This window comes from Synchiropus splendidus, chromosome 2, assembly GCF_027744825.2.
Source record: "Synchiropus splendidus isolate RoL2022-P1 chromosome 2, RoL_Sspl_1.0, whole genome shotgun sequence".
Taxonomy (NCBI): Eukaryota; Metazoa; Chordata; class Actinopteri; order Syngnathiformes; family Callionymidae; genus Synchiropus; species Synchiropus splendidus.
Window position 1 is genome coordinate 35,405,160 of NC_071335.1, and position 18,321 is coordinate 35,423,480.

An 18,321-nucleotide genomic window follows, 5' to 3' on the forward strand; every position below is an offset into this window, starting at 1 on the left:
TATCTGCCTCAGCCGCATGTGCTTTTTTTTTTTTTTTTTTTTTACTCTTTATTGTATTGTAGATACACATTAAATCAGACATGCACCAATAAAGGTATCACATGCATATCATATACATCATACTTTACATCAAATTAATCAAAATAAAAGCTGCATTATGGCTAATGAGAAGAGTATACATTTATACTTTATATTATATATTATTATGTTATATATTATTATTATTATTATATATTATAAGTACTATTTATATTTTTACAACTTGTTTAAACAAATCAAAATTCAGAAGAAATAAGATCAGCAATTTAACCAAACAGAAGACATTGTTATTTTATTTTGTAAATAAAGATATAATTTCCTGTATATTCGAATATGTATTCTGTTGTGTTTTAAATATATTGCTCTTGATTTCCACAAAGTTCTTCCTCCACTCCACAAAATGAACATTCAATATCTTATAAAAGGAGGCCAAGACCTGCTTTTATTGACCAACGTGAACCTGATGTCACGCCCTGCTTTGCCTTGGGTGTCAGCAGTGGACGAACACAAATGTAAACAAACGGATCAAATAGATGTGGGAAACAAACTAGGCGAAAGAGAGAACAAAAAAGCGTTTGATGACTATCTCAAAGGAAGGGAAAGAACTGAATGGTAAACAACATCAAAGCGGACACTACTGTGAGAAAGTAAGGATAAACTTTAAACAGTGTTGATCTGAGAACAGCACAAGAGTCTCGACAGGTTTCTGAATTAACGTGAACATGCAAATGTCTGAATAAAGTTATATATTCAGAGATATCCATGAGAGTCACAGTCACGAACAAAATGCAGGGGGCTGCGTTGGATTGGTGTGAGCGAGAGCAGCGATCGACAACGGGTCCAGGTGATGCTAATGCGGATTCCTTAAACCAATAACTCACGTCCTCTGTTCTTGTGAGAGCCTACAATCAAACACGAAAAGGAAGGTGGTGGAAGACAAAACTACATCCATCCATCATGTTTGTTTAAAATCACGTTCCTCAAGCACTGGCCTCCTCGTCCCAGAATGCAATGCAGCATGGCGGATATTCTCATATTCTCCATACACAGAGAGAAAAGTCGGTCAAGACGTGAGCTTGGGACAGGTTGCCGTGGTGACAAATTCCTGATCCTATGTCGACACCCCTTGGTTTGAAGTGATGTTGGTGAATCCTCTTGTTGTTGCCCATTTCCTGGCCTTTTTTGGGTGGAAAGCTGTGAGCAGATGATTGAATCCTCCGATCGGCTGGCTCCTGCCGGTGGACTGGCTGGTCCCATCTCTGCCTGGCTCTGTGGTCCATAATTCATCCTCCTGACCCATCACTGTCCCAGAGGTTCCTTATCTTCCACATTCCTTCACTTGGAGGAAGGTAGATGGTTGTCCCAACAAACTCAGGCTCAATTCAGGCTGTTCTGGGTTGGATGTCTCCTGGGTTCCTCCTTGGTCCTGGTACCAGGTGGTTCCTGCCTTTCATAACTCACTCTTCCATCCACGCATCTTTCCCACACCATCCTTATCAAACACACCTCTCATACTGGATCAAACTGAAGCGACCTAAAAAGCAGTTCAATTTCAATAGCAGATAACTTGTGAATGTGATCATAAATAAAATATCATGATTCCCACAGGAGCAGCAAACTACAATATGCTCATGTGTTTTATTTAACTCTCAAAACATGCAAAATTTCATATGTTTAAAAAAGAAAATTTGGTGATCAGAGTATGAAAAACACTTCAAAAGTTAAAAACACAAATTAAACCTTGAGAAGTCCGGTGACATCCAAGTGGACAAGGACGAAATTATCTCAGCAACACGAACAAATTCCGCATTCACAGGTGACTTGCTGCGTGAGAATGGAGCCAAATGTGACCCAAAGGTGGTGACGAGCAGGATTAGCAACTATAAACTGTAAGCAAATTCGTTATGACCATAAGTGAAATACTGTGTAACAGGCAGTAAATATTGTATTGCACACAGTGTATATGCACATTATACAATTATATAAAAAAAGAGGTTCGTTTTCTCTATTGTTACGACATCGCCGTCAATTCCGTGACTCCGCATGTAATGGTGACGTCACCAACGTCTGAGCACGTGGTCGCCCCGAGCCGATCAGACCGCCAGGTCCTACCACCGGTGCATTTGCTGGATTGGGCTGGTTCCCTCCCGACTGTCGGATCCTACACGCCACTCACCAGCGACAGATCAGCGCACGTGTCCACTACCGGAAGTGAAGACGCGTGAGAGACCACAGTGCAACCAAAACTATTTGAGGAATGTGCTGCGAGTTTGAAGTGCAGGCGTCCAAACAAGCTCTTTTTTTTCTCATGAGTAAACAGGGAAAGAACTACAAAGAGTGAAAACGAAAAACAGAGACGAGCAAAATTGTGGACAGTTGCACCACCAGGACAGTAGATGGCGCTGTCAGGTGTCAGATAAGCCAATCGCTGAGTTTGCGCCGCCATAAAAATGTGCTGTTTATTCCCACGCTTCTCGTCGATCATCAGCACATTTCAGAACCTGGAAAATGAGTTTTGGCCCCTACCGTTTGGATCTGCCGACATTCCTAGGGTCATTGACTTGACCCTTGGAATGTTCTGGCTCCAAAAGACAGCTCCAGTCTAAACCATGAAATCTTGTTACAGGGGCGCATGGTGCGGTCAGCAAGAAGAAGAAGAAGAAGGCTGCGGGTTTGCTTCCAGCTCTGTGTAGACCTTGTAAGTTCTCCCCTGCTTGTGTGGGTTTACCACTCCAGTGCCCTCCCACAGTCCAAAACATCCAGAGGTTCTAAAGTATAGTAGGTGTGGGCGTGCGTGAATGAAAGTTTCTATCTGTGTGCTTTGTGACCAGGCTGGCGACCTGATCATGGATGCTGAGATAAACTCCAGCAGCCCCATGACCCCCATAGGGGAATAAGCAGTAGAAGATGAAAACAATGAAAAAAAAGGAAAAAAAATGTTTCAGTTAGAGAGGCTCTGTCTTTCACCGCTTGGCTTAGGGCAGGTCACGGGGGCAGCAGCCAGAAGAAAGAGGTCCAGAATTCCATCTCCCTAGAAACCTTGGTGACGCCTCAGCTGGCTTCTCTTGATGTGGAGTAGCAGCAGCCCTACTTTGAGTCTCACCTCAGATGAATGAGCCCCACATCCTGTCACCAAGGCGCCCAATTCTGGCTTCTTTGGAAATGTGGTCCCTAGTGGGAAAAATCCATTGGAATCATTCGACGACACTCCACCTCAGGTGATGCAGCTGTGAAGGGCTCATTTTCTTTCATCTTAGGTTTTTCTAAAACGCTTATATTTGATACCATGACTTCAAGGTGAATCATTTCTTAGATGAACACAGTGTGCTTCAGAGTACTGTATCCTGTAGCTCTACATAGAGGACTGTGCTGTGTCCGGTCGGGTAAGTCCAACCACCCTGCTGAGAAAACTCACTTTGCCCCCTTGTTTCCACGATCTTGCTCCCTCAGGTCACTACCTATAGTTAGTGGCCATCGGGGAGAGTGGCATGTAGATCCACAGTAGAGAGCTTTGCCTTTCAATTCAGCTCATACATTCTTCCATCATTTGTGAACAAGACCCCGAGATACCTGAACTATTCCACCTGGGCAAAGATCTCTCCTGCAAAACACCCAAACAAGAAGTGCCGCACTTTTTCGAATCTTGGTGGGATTACGTTTGGTAGCGAAGGTTCTCAGAGAGTATGGCACCAGGGAGAATCACCAAAGACCCTGCAGAGGATGAAGCGCTCCTCCTCACCAGGGATGCTGAGGTGTGTGACACTGTGCAGTTCTCTTTTATTTGTGCCTCACACATCCTTCCAGGTTCACGCTCCCTCTTCACTAGAGGGTCAACATTGCCAATCCGGTTGTTTAAGGAACTGCATCTGCGTGCAATTTTTTATGAGGTAGGGCCTCTGCGAACCAGCAAAAAATGGTGGTATACAAGCAGTCAACCATATACTGACTATGAGCCACTCCTTTTTTCTCGCGCTCTGAACCCTGCAGCTGATACAGCAGCGCGGCTAATATATGGATTTTTAGAGGCTGAGATCAGTGTGTCTGCACCGCCACCAACAGATCTGACCTTCTGGAGGTCTGGAATGGAGAAGCAGCAGCTGAGACCGACCGTGGTGTCGGAACTTCTGTCAGGCGGGTGAAAACACCCCATTGTGAGCGCTTTAATGTGAACATGATTCAAGTTCGGCGCAGGGTTTGTTTCATGAGTCAGTCCCCATGCCGGAGCCCGTTCTCTAAACTCCTGTACAGTGAAGAGCCCCTGCTGCTGTATGTGTGTGTAGCCACTGCATGTGGGAGGGGTTACAGGATGAGTGATGCCTCTCAGACAGTGTAGAAGTTTCCCCAGTGTGTGTCCAGCTGCGATCGTGCAGTCGTGCACAGTTTGGCTGTGACGGAAAAAAAAGTCAAACCAAGTCCGCGTTCCAGCTGACAACGGGACAATAAACCCTGCAGTGCGCACTCCAGCCCTGCAGGTGTTGAGACTGAGCGCCTCCCCTGTGACACTGGACCACGGTCCAGATTAAACACTAGCATTTTTAATACACAACTGACTCTCAGAGGCCTTTCACACTGGCACGGCTCGCGTTCTGCATATTCAGAAAGACAGTGTTTCCTATCGAACCATCCTGCAGTTTCAGTGGAACTCAAGTGGTGGAATGCCAACAGGTCCAAGGTGCCGTGGCAACAAGGACAAGAGGTGCATGGATCATTAGTTCATCACATGACTTTTAGTCAAAGACACCATGATGTTAAACGGTGAGCGCCATCTATGGGGCACAGACTATAAAGAAACAGCATGGTGAAGCACCATCTGCCTCCACTGATGGAAGCAATAACAACAGATATCTGGATCCCAGAACCATGGAGGAGAGGGATCTGCACTATGACCAGTTACTATTCCATCAAAAATGAAAAGACCCGGTGAGGTGTTCTGAGTGTGTAGTTTAGGTGAAGTAAATGTGTCTCAGGCTAAGCTAAAGTACAGAGGCTTCAGTTGAACTGGGAGGCGAGACACAGCTGATTCCTGTGAGAGCCTTCATGCCGTTCACTCACACCGCTTCTGCTCTGCCACACTAGAGACGCTCACACAACATGGTGCGAGACGGCTGTGACCCTTCTAGATGGTGGAACTCTGAGGTTAGGAGAAGCTGGACTGCAGTGTAGCTTCAACACGCCGGATCAACCGTTAGCACCAGAGGGGGAAGGGAGAAAGTGAAGCACAATACGGAGGGAGGAGTCAAAGCAGGAGGCGGGACCAGATGCACAAACAGAGCACATGAGACCTGCCATTTTGTGGTCATGTGTGTTTCATGCAGTTCCTCATGGAACCACTAGGATAAGGCCTTACTCTGAGCTTCCCCGACGCAGTTGAGGTACTGATCCATTTTTGTCTTTCAAAGCAGACAGCGTCAATCTCTTGCTGACTACCAGGTCTTGCTCTCGTCCCACAATGTTGCGTGGTCAAGTTCACCTCTGGGAATGACTGATCTGTTCCACTGACTGACTGGAATCTGTTCGAGCCGCTTGTGTCTCTCATCATGACAAGTTGTGACACACAACTCCTTTGTTGAAAATATGCTTTCACTGTTTCCTTACCAACTCATAGAGATATGCTGTGCACGAGCTGAGCCACAGTACACGCGTATACTCACAGTGGTGGTTTCTGCAAGGTTAAACCAAGAGGCACCCAGAGCTGTATGTTTTCATTTTCCACCAGCACAGAAGGAGGCGGGGGGGACTTTCAATAATAAACTAGGTATGCTCTGATTGATTGGTCACCGATGACCGATCATCCTTAGTTTATGAATGCAGATCACAACGTGTCACTGCCGATCACAACAGCCGATCATGTGTGACAGCCGCTCCTCCCTACTCACTGGGCAGCAGTAGGGAAGCAGCAGTCTGCCGTGAAGGTTCTTTCAATCTATTCTCATTTAAAGTTTGCATCCTGTGGCACATGCACTAGAAAATGTTGTGCAGCGAAACACAACATTTTGACATAATAGCTGATACATTCTGCAAGTTTTGCTTTTTATTTCTCCTATTTTTGCCTTGTTGAAGAGGTATATTGAAACGTGTCTGAATTAAAATGATTTAATGGTTGATGTTTTCACATCATGGACTCAGGAGGTCTCATCACTTGGATCACAAATTCATTGTCAATCTATGTTATTGGTGATCGGCTCTCTGGCTGATCGGTATCAGTGATCAGCAACATCCCTAGTTTAAACACAGCAGTGACAGAGACTCGAGCAGTGTTGGATTTATTTTCATCTTCATTTATTATTATCATCTGAATCACGATCATCACGATTTAAAGTCAGTCAGTTCAGCGTTTTCACGTTGTCATGACTCAACTCATGAGATGCATTTTGGGTATCATTCATTGTTGATCGCTGTGAAGTTATTTTCATTGACTGGTGTGGACATGAGAGACACCTCCACTCACAGCTGCTGACACTTGCAGATATTAGCAAATTGGATACTTAAATAAACGTATTGTGTGTCTGTTGTTGGAATCTCATTCACAAACGTCCCTGACAGCTATGACAACTCCAGAGGGACGAAACCACGTAATACTTTAGTTCACTGTTATGACCATTAAAAGGCGCAATAAAGATAAAAAAAGGCAATTTTGCCAACAGGAAACACGTTGCACACATGCTTCTCTTTCATTTCAGTGAGATGGTCAGTGTCCCTTCCGTCATTGACCATGTGGTGTTGATGGTCCGCAGTAAAATGTGACTTATGAAGCTTTACTTTAAATACTGTTAGTTTAGTTTACTTTGTTGCAGTTATTTTGCAGTTAAATGGTGTTTTTAAATGTATTTAGTTTTCAGCAAAAACAAGAAGGACTCAACATTTCCTGTGTACCTCAATATGTGGCGCATGATGATATGTTTTTTTTTTCGCCGATATATGATTTATAATAATCATGTATTGGTTTAGCCAGAGAAAATTACTTGAATGCTCCAAATGTGTTGGTATCTGCAGCACATCAATAAAATGGACTGAAAGTAAAGTGAAATATCACCATAATATAGGACATCTGGAAAAAGAAGAGGATACCCTATGAAGACCACATAAAACATTCTTCAAAGGCACTCATAACAATGTCTGCGGATGGAAACAAGGAAGAAAATGAAAGTTTTAGTTGAAAGTGGAGACAGGTTTCAGAGGCACAAACTAGTTTTCTTAAAAAGGTTCTAAAACGCCAGGGACCAGGCTTGATGCTGATCATGTACTGCGATGTGTCTGCAGGAAGTGCTGAGAAACAGTCAGACATTGCAGCAACAATGCTCATGAAAGGAGGCTGCACTCTTCGTTGGCTGAAATAGCGAGAGAATTTCAGCGCGCAAACTAGCATCACAGTTAATCCATTTGGCTGCCAATAGCTACACTGCACTTTTGTAGATGCAATAAAATGGCTAAGCATAGAGATGCTTGTTATATATTAACATGGGGGTGTTGGACAGACTTATGTCCAACCCTTGTACTTTGCTGTTGTGAAGTGATTGTGAAGTGCAGCTCATTAAATTAACTGAACTCAAGCTATGATCCTGAAGATTCTGGGGCAGCTGTGACAGAGTCAACAACTTGGATTGATTGATTGAATGAATGTCTTTATTCGTCCCACATTGGGGAAATGTGGCTTGTCGACGGAATACTAACATTAAAGACGTACATTAAAGACACACACAAAGCAACAATGGACTGAAGCAATACAGTCCACACTGTACAAACAAAGACAACAGAAAAATAAACATCATAGTTGTGAGTAACTTAAAAACTCTCTCCATTATTATGTGTTAAAAGTGTTACATTTGTTGAATTATTGATTGTGTACGAGCGTGTGTGTCACAGGATATGCCAATGATTTCATGACCACAACTGTGGAGAGGATCTTTGTTGAGCCATCACCGTACACAACAGAGATCCTGAGGAGGAACATCCAACAAGAACTGTGATCCACATTTGACCAGACAGAGAGGAGATGATGAGCCAACCATGTGCCCTCATCTTAGTTGTACATTCATTTAGCCTGCTAAATAAAGGTCGAGCCTTACAATCACTGAATGCATTCTGGAGTTACATTCAGGTACTCTGGTCCTAAACAAGAATACGATCTGCAAATCAAACCTATTTTGGCCCTGACTCTTTCCTGTAGTGCCATCTATCCAAACCATCACTGTATATATATAGAGAGAGAGAGCAATACCGAGATGTATTCTGCATCTGGTCAACCTGTTAACCTGAACTATATCATGCATGTGAATGAATTTTTATTTCGATCTCCTCATACTTCAGAATTACAATTGACATTATTGGCAGTAGGTCACGGCTCCCTGTGAAACCAGAGTGAGCCGCTGTCTCCTCTCGCATTGTGGGGGCGGGGTCTTGTGGCAACACACGGCTGACCAATCAGAGGAAAGGGGGCCATCTAAGCCAAATATGGGCAAATCCGATATAAAATTGAGTGAAACAGAAGCAGCTGTTAGAGGAGCATTTTCTCATCATACATATGGACAAAACTGCGGCGTATTTTAAACTGACTTTGATGTTTATAGACTAGAACCATGTTAGGGACTATATATATATATATATATATATATATATATATATATATATATATATATATCACACAGAGGAGATAACATCCAAAACTTTCTTTTCAAAAAATTCAGGCGGGAGTTTTAGACCTGCATATTGCTGGTTTACATTAACTTCCACTTTAGCTGAGGCATCACCAACCATGTGCATGAGTAGACATTGTATTCTCTGCATGCTGTTGTTTCAGTTCAGTTTGTCTGTAAAGCATTTCTGTGTGGGGACAAAGTTGGTTGAAGTCACATCTTTTGGGAAGAGTAACTTTTTATGACAGGCTTCCATTTTGCTGCTACCACTTGGGCAGTCAACCAGCATCACTTCCACCGCTAGACACACCGATTTACCAAACGATAAAATATTCTCAAGGTATTGTTGCTGTTCTCATAGGTCTTGATGATGTCACCAGCTGGATGGCGCAAAATGTCCTTCAGCAGAACCAGCGAATAACAGAAACACGAGCCTCATCAAAGTCTCCTCTGATCACAACCTCGGTCCTTTGTACAAAGACAGAACTATACCACGAAATCTCAGTGTCCTATTTGACTCTAGACTTCCATTAGACTGACATAAAGATGTTCCATCCTGTTTCCTCCAGTTTAAAATAACCTCTCTCGCTGCCAAATTAGAAAAACACATTCATGGCTTCATATTCTGCAACTGGGCTTACTGTAGCTCCGTTCTCACTAGTATCAACAAGAAATCTCTATCACGCCTCCAGTTGGTTCAGAACCCCCCAGTCCACTTCCATTAGATTTTATCCTCCCAAAATCAAGACTTAAATCTTACCAAATGTGTTTCTCTTATCTCGCATTTACATAATATTGTCATTTCTCCTGTATTGACACTGTATTCTTAGCACATTCTTGGTTCAGTTCAGCTTCGTCGGTCTTGACTTTGAAAGGCGCTATATAAATACATATTGTTGCACACAAGGGAAGAAAACATACAACCAGAAGGCCAGTCCAACTTCAACACTAGAGCACATTAATTCAACAACGTGTATGTTCACGATTGACACAGTGAATGTGAAGCAAGGGTGACGCGCTATCACGCAGCAGGATATTTGCAGTGTGCTGCCTCGGCGACGCTGGACATCAGGAGGTACTGTAGCTTTAAAAAAAACAGCCAGTCCTATTGACATGCAGAAAAAAAACAACACCACAGACTCACTCTGGCAGCAGTCAGGAATTGAGCCCCCTGTGTTGGCAGGTATTGTGCTGCTTGAAAAAAGAAGCAACCATGTGACCGGAGGCTTCTCTCCTATTGGTCAGTTCATGTGAAGGACACTCCATCCCTTGCAACAGCAATCAGATATTGAATGGTTCAATCAACCACCATCATGACTAATAGAACAGCAGAGATTGTCACTTTGCCTGAAACAGCAATACGCTGCAAATGGAAATAACCTCCGTTTCAACTTAAATATATATGAATAAAAAAAGAGCTCAAAAGGGAACCACCTCGACCTTGTTGCCCTGCATGCTCCTAAAGAAACCTGAGAATCGTGATAGGACCTGCACAGTATGCACGACTACATCATGTTCTGGAAACAGACACACACCCATTTACTTTGACATCAGGTTCACGTGAATTGCTTTTCTTTTCTGTTGCTTAAGCTAACGGCATTTCTGTGGCATGTCAAGTTAGTGACAAATACCTTTGTTGTTGTTGTAAAGTCGTGTGTTGTGATAAAGTTCTGTGAAAATGTGCCACGTCTTTCCAGTACGATGAGTAATTTCTTCTTTTGTTCGTGGTATTTTCAAATACGTTTTCTTTTACTAAGAAAAGCACTGCAATGTTGTAGCTTTAAATAGGAGACACTTTTTTCATGCGCAGGTGACCCCTTCAAAGTGTGGTCTGCAGTCAGTCAGAGTGAACAGGCAATCAAAGGAATAAGACCGGCAATTATTGCTGACAAAAAAAAGGATTTTTTTATTGAACATAGTTCGCATAATCGTTGCTGGTACTGAAAATTCTTGGCCAAACTCAAAAACTAAAACACGGGAGAAACTACTATGCCAAGTCAATCCATGCAAGTAGTGGTTATGGTTCAACTATGCTTCAAATAATAATAAAAAAATAATCAATAGCAAAACTATGAAAATACTCATGTAGGACTGACGTTTAAACAGTAGGCAATAAAAGATAATATGAAATTCCAAACAAAAGACATGTGACCCACTGGGCGGCAGTGTCTTCACAACGTGAAGAATTATGGGTATGTTTGGCCATGATAGTGTGCTGTTCCTCAACATGAATATGGTTTTATCATTTAAACAATAAAAGAGATTGCAATAAACCGAAAAGTGAACGTCAAACTGCAGCGGGCTACATATCAGGGGGCTGGATCCTTGTGAGCGTTGTGACTGGTCAGGTGATGTCAACCTGTAGCCCAACTTCCAGCACCGATATATTTACAAATATACAATACTAATACTAAACACGTATGCATTCACACTTAGTGTCGTAGTGTTTACAGATGGATGGGTTCAGGATCTGGTGATTGTAAAAGTGGGGCACTGTTGTCCGTTCTAAGGGATGCTAATGTTCGCAACGCTCATGCCTACAGTAAGAATTCAACCAAAAAATGTAACCCACTTAGACTCATCATGCATAAGATAAATGGTAAATTGTGGACATTTTGTTAAATGACTATTTTTTTTTGTAAAACACTGTTGTTGAAGTTGTTGGCGCTTGAGGCTTCAGCATGGTGTCTGACTGTTTGTGTTTTCTACACTGGAAAATGAAAGAAAACGATAGTCTGTTTGCGCTACATCTATCGTGAGAACGACCATTACGCTGAATAACACAGCAGCTTGACAGCGCCTTGCACACCACTGTCTTCCTTCCATTCAATCACTGCTGGCACCTTCTGTTTGGATTCCCACAATGCTTTGCGTTCCCTACTGGGAATACGTCATGATGACGACACATTGGCAATCTCTCTGAAGGGAGCAGCGTCTGCTTCAGACCCAGAGGGGCAGGTCTCTCTACAGAGACAATGCTTGTCAGTAAAACTCTCGTCTGACTTTCTCAGAAACACCCACCTCCATACACTGAGCGGTTGGCTCTATGACTCACTGACCGCAGTTTTGCTTGCGTCCTCACATGAAAAAAAACCAAAACATCAAGATTATATTGATTCATATTGAAGTCACAATTATTTAAAATCCATTTTGATTATTCCTTAATTTGAGAATTTATTTTCAGTGAATTGATAAAAAAAAAAAAACTGAAAGAAAGTGGGGGTGGGGCAGCCTGGAACACCAGTTGCGCCATGTACCACAGGACAGAATATGACCCACAGGCGAAGCTCCACTTTTCTCACCAGCCTCCATTCTCAGCTCAAATCTTTCCTGCTCAAACAACCACGGCACATGTTCTGGCTATAATTTAGGCAGCAAGAGTACAGTGTGTTATGAAGCGTAAAACTGTATCACCCTCATGTGCACAACAAACATTCAGTCAATGTCCTCAAAAAGCCAGATGCTTTGATGACGTGGTACTTCAGTCACGCTGTTGTGTCAGGTACACACACAATGGAACAAAGTACTTATTGTCCAGGTACTTTGTTTCAACGGCGAGGAATTTTGTTCCACTGTGTGTGTACCGGGCACAACAGCGTGATAGAAGCGCCATCTCATCAAAGCAGCAACCAGACCTAGGGCCCGTTTAAACAGCGCCGACTGAATCCCACATTTTTTTGTTGTGGCTGCAGAACTAGTTTGCACTGGCCTCTATAGTGGAGGGGCTTGGCGCCGGCTCTGGTGCCATGTAAACGCTGCAGCTGGAACTGGTGTTGGGTCCAATGATGACGTGTGTCAGATTCATCACAACAACTGTGCCCTGAGCCTCGCTCTTCTCCTGAAAGATTTCATTTCCCCATCCGTGGTCAGCTTCTGAACCCCGCCTCATCTGTTTGGTTTTTGGGCTGATTGATGATCGTAACATTAACTGACATTAACTCCTTCCAATCCATTCCTTTTCCTGCAAAAAATCTTTGCAAACAAAAAATCTGCTTCAAGCCCGGTCTGTGGTGTTGTATGGCCTTCACAACAAAGACAAATGAAGGTGTGGTGCGCATGCATGAATGCTTCAGCCAAAAAGTGAAATATGATGAGAAAAATGAAAAAACAATAATCAGAGCTGTTATAACACACAGTCAACAGCTTCTCAGAACAAGTCCCGCTCCCTTGACTGCGACGACTTTTGGGATGATTGAGATTGTAAGTGAGGCGGGACTCTGACATCATCATTTTCAAGACATTATGGTTGGTCCTGTTGACAAAAGACATGAAACAGACGTTTCCAAATCTATCCTCTCTTGCAGCGACTCCATTACCCGATTATGATGACTTCGTCTGCAGGAAGCAAATACCAATAGACTCCCTCCCACACACGCTGCAGACCAATGATGTGGGTTCACAGTGCCCCCACATCAGTCTCCTCGGACACTTGGAGTGCAGTGAAATGGTGCTGTCATGAAGTCGATGAGCGACTGGCAGAACCCTTGTACCTTTAAGGGCCCAAATCTCTTGATAATCCAAAGCACTGTCCTAGTTGGTGGGATCCCCACTGACCATGGCAATAAAATTGTTTCTGATTCTGATCAACAATTTCAACAGAATCCCGTCTCTCTGTCTCTGTCAAGTTTTGTGAGTGTACGGTCTCTTCCTTGTAGAACGTTTTTTTATGGTCAAAGCATCCGTCAGTTCCATTACTAGGCAACTTAATTTCTGTGTGTGGTTGGTAGAAATGCGAGCCGCCAGCTCACCTTTCACAGCTCCTCCTCCTCTGAGCAGGAGCTTATGACAGGTGGTTACTGGTGGTCGTCTGGGGGTGGAGGGACTTCAGCAGCTGGATCGTCATCATCATCAGTGTCCACAGCCTTCGTTTCAGAACAGGAAGACTCACCTTTGACGGATGGAGGAGGAGGTGGCCATATGGTGTCATATAGTGTGGTTGGTGAACATCATTACCTCCTCTGGAACCAGAGCTACTAAGAACAAGCACAGGCGTCTGGGGGTGCACTTTGTGGTCAGGACTTCTGGCTCCACATGAAATAATGTCCAGTGTTCCCACATGTCTCTTTATGGCAGCATTGACTGGAGGTTTGTGTGAGTTAGGCGGCAGTGGGAGGCGTGTCGTCATTGGGGTGTGGTCTGAAAGGAAAGCACCTTCTTCATCACCATAGTGTCATTCCACTTCTGAAGAAGAAGGCGTCCATCATCTTTTTCCAGCTGCATCTGCGTGGAATACGCTGCGCTGCGAGTGATGGCAACCAAATTATTATGATGGGGGTCTTCTCGTCCTTCTCGGGTGGAAACTTGGGGATCACAAAACAGCCAAGTCCTGTGAGCAAGGCTATATTTGTCGGCACATACTGTATATGTGTAGAACACACAGCCCCACTTACCACAGCAGGGCTCCAAAAACCATTCCTCCTGTACAGGTTGTACAGGGCTTGGCAAAAATGCATGGGTCCTCCATCACAGTCACCTTGCCTAAAACTGGTGTTTGGGATTTAGAATCTGCAATCCTTTTCGTTTCTCTCAAGCTCCTCAGTCTTTATTTGGCAATTTCTACTCAAGTGCTGGTTTTTCAGGGAGGAGTTTTATGTTGAAATGACATCATCCGTAAAGGTTTGAGATCTTTCTGACTGGACTCAGAATCGAGGGGATGGAATGAATTGCGTATCCTGAGGATGTGTTTGAGGCGGGGTGTACATCTGTGTGACATCATCCCTCAAAGTTTGAGAGAAGGTAGAGCTGGGGGGACTCTGATCTGAACAACAGGATTAAATTATGAGACGTCAATTTTGCTTTAAAGTTGCATTAAATAAAAAAAAAAAGTTTTTGTTTCAATTCTATTTCTATTCTCCAAGGAGGTTCTGACCATTGAATGTGTGTTTGTGAGTGTTTCTGTGTATACGCAGAAGGTGGAGTCAGGGAAGTCCTTCCTCGACCGACCGTGGTCTCTGTTCACCAAACTGTGGATGAAGGTGGAATCGCATCGCTGAATATTACTTTAAATCAGTTTCATATTGATTTTACTTCCAGCAGTGGATAAAGGAAAAAGGAGGCGTGGTCTCTTAAGAAATCCAGTTGAACAAGGGGTAATCCATATGCCTCTGCTAGTATAGCTAGCTTTAATGTCCCCATGTTTGATGAAGCTGACTTAAGTATCAAACACGTTCGTGGAGGAAGCCATCAGAGATGTTCATTAAACCATCAAATAGAGAGCTGCGACGCTAGGACCGCCCCCTGTGCTACAGACTACTGTTTCTCAGCAAAGCTTCAGCAAAGCATGTCAAAATGTTTCAGCCTTCTCTAGCTATGACTAAAGAGCAAGCAAAGGCATCTAATCTAACATGAGGGCACCACCTCACACATACCACCAAACACCAAAGTGCAGTATCTATCTTTGAGCTCACCAATCGGAATTTCTTGCACCACGAAAGTCACTGTACCTGCATGAAAGCACTTGGAACTAATTGCGATTGGTCTTCACTGCCACTTTCAAGGTCATATAGATCTGCTCTCCAAGGTTGTCACTGCTGCAGAAGAAAGTACTTTATACTGCCTCTAGATGTCAGTATACCATGGACACATTTCCTGTTTCATTGTCCAGGGGGTTTTATGCCCAGTGCGGGAGATGTTTATTTAGATGTTAGCCAGCTTCAGAAGAAAACTGAAACCTTTTTTCCTTCTTACAAATGGCATGTAGTGAGCTGGTGACAGGCCATGGGTGTCCATGACTCTACAGCGTTCGTCAGCATTCATAGCTGCCCAGCGTTGTCAACTATAGGCATATCATCTTTCTCTTGTTGCCACGGCACGTCAGTCTCCTCTACCTAAAACATATGTTGTGCATCTTCATGAACCTTATTGGATGTCCTCCTCTTGTCCTATCACCAGGTAGCCAAATTCTTCATCCAACATGTTTCATCTCTCCTCTCCACGTGTCCAAGCCATCTAAACTTCTGCCCCTCAGAAATACTGGTTGATCTTGTCCTTTCTACCCATCTTCTGTCTGAATGCTTGGTTAGAGGTACTGTCTCTAAACTGTACACATGATGTAAGAGAATGATTCCTTACATCTTTTTCCTTTGCTGAGGCTTTTCAGTCCAGTACGTTTTACATTTTCACAGCTTGTTGTTTGTCTCTGATTCTCAGCTGTCTGAACACATTAAGGTCTGGTTTCTGCACGTTGTGTCACTGGTTTTGTGGAAAGAGGTGTTGAGACACAGAGTCTGTGGGCAAGGAGTCATCATCATCAGCCTTGTACACCTGATGCTCGGCAGATAACAAGGCCAAATGTCAATTTTTTTTCATTTTAACAGTCCCATTTTTTAAAATCTTATTCCATATACTTTGCCAACTTTTTTTCATACTGTGGACATGAAGTGCGGTGCTTAAGTTCCTCTTAAATCACTGTTATGCTCCGCTATGTCAGGGGTGTCTGAACCGGTCCTCACAGGGGCAGGATGGTGCACAGGCACAGAGTGTTACCAATGAGGACTCAACTGAAACAAGCAGCACCAGACTGGCAGTCAACTGTTTACACTCTTCAGACACCTGACTGGTGAAAAGGTGTCCTCTTGTTTGGTTGGTCAGAACAAAAACCGCAGCCCCTTGAGAAACAATTTGGACACCCCTGTGCTACATTGTCAGGCCTCAATTGGTGGCCCCATCGGCCACATTTTTGTGATCCGGTTTTTCTTCCTTAACTATTGGGTTAACATATGTGTTTGGATCTTGTTTCCATGCCAACGATTCACAGACAGCCAGTTTCTGGACCACTTTTCAAGGGCGTTCAAAGGTCAACAGAAGAGCTATAATCAGCCATGGCTCTCGGACACACCATCCGTTCACAAGTTCTGAACTTTCGCTTCCTGTACCGTTGCCGGAGCTGTAGAAACAAACCAACAGCACTATCTACGAATTCTCACACAAACGGTCAACAAAAACAAAATAATCTCAATGCCTGGCAGTCAATTCACTTTCAAGTTTTTGTCTCAGAAAGGGTCTTTTTCATACAGTGAATTTAAAAATATTTAATGGTTGACACTTTTAGATTACTCCTTTGTTTCCATCAATAGTGGGCCATCCAAGCCTTTCTTCCGATTTTTTTCCACATGACCTATATTCTGTTGATAGTTTTTTTTATTTACAGTCCGCTTCATTGATGCGAAGCTCTAGATACCAACCTTTTGTGCAGCATTAAACTAAATTTTTGAGGCAAAATGCAATTGTTATGAATGATGTATCACTAACAAAAGACGTATCATAACTCTGATGTTCAATCTTGTGCCACCTGTTAAATCATGTGAATGTATGGGCACATGGCGGCCCAGACACCCGAAAAAAGGCACAAGTCTGAGTGACAATGACTTAACTGAAAAAATACAACAGCTTAGTCTGACAATAGGAAAGAAATGCAAATTTCACATGGTTGAACTACACCACCTACATAATGTGACAAATAGCTTGATTAAGCCTGAATGTACACACAAGCTCGAAAAAGAATTGACCAAGTGATTCTGACCTGCATAGCTTCTGCTGTGTCCGATTGGATAAAAAAAAAAAGTTAAGTCACTTGATATTTTCTCTGTGTACAGAGAGATCACAGCACCACACATTGTCATGGAGGTGTATTTACTTAATTATTCATTCATTGTCATTCAGTCGGTGATTCATGTTCAGAATTACAGCAGCTGGGCTTCTGGACGACATCTAGCTTTTGCCTCAGTCAGACTCTCAGTGCATGGAAAATTGCTATTAATATTAACATTGTACAACATCAAAAAATTGCTTTTCAAGGTCCTTCATCTCTGTGTCTATGAGTTGGCAAAGGAAACAGTGAAAGCATATTTTCAACAAAGGAGACACAAGCAGCAGACACAACAGATTCTAGTCAGTCAGTCGAACGGATTCTAGTCGATCATTCCCAGAGGTGAACTTGACCACGCAACATTGTGGGACGAGAGCAAGACCTGGTAGTCAGCAAGAGATTGACGCTGTCTGCTTTGAAAGACAAAAATGGATCAGTACCTCAACTGCGTCGGGGAAGCTCAGAGTAAGGCCTTATCCTAGTGGTTCCATGAGGAACTGCATGAAACACACATGACCACAAAATGGCAGGTCTCATGTGCTCTGTTTGTGCATCTGGTCCCGCCTCCTGCTTTGACTCCTCCCTCCGTATTGTGCTTCACTTTTTCCCTTCCCCCTCTGGTGTTAACGGTTGATCCGGCGTGTTGAAGCTACACTGCAGTCCAGCTTCTCCTAACCTCAGAGTTCCACTCTCAGTGTGGAAGAACCATCTAGAAGGGTCACAGCCGACTCACACCATGTTGTGTGAGCGTCTCTAGTGAGGGAGCAGAAGCGGTGTGAGTGAACGGCATGAAGGCTCTCACAGGAATCTGCTGTGTCTCGCCTCCCAGTTCAACTGAAGCCTCTGTACTTTAGCTTAGCCTGAGACACATTTACTTCACCTGAACTACTCACTCAGAACACCTCACCGGGTCTTTTCATTTTTGATGGAATAGTAACTGGTCATAGTGCAGATCCCTCTCCTCCATGGTTCTGGGATCTGTTGTTATTGCTTCCATCATTGGGGGCAGACGGGGCTTCACCATGCTGTTTCTTTATAGTCTGTGCCCCATAGATGGCGCTC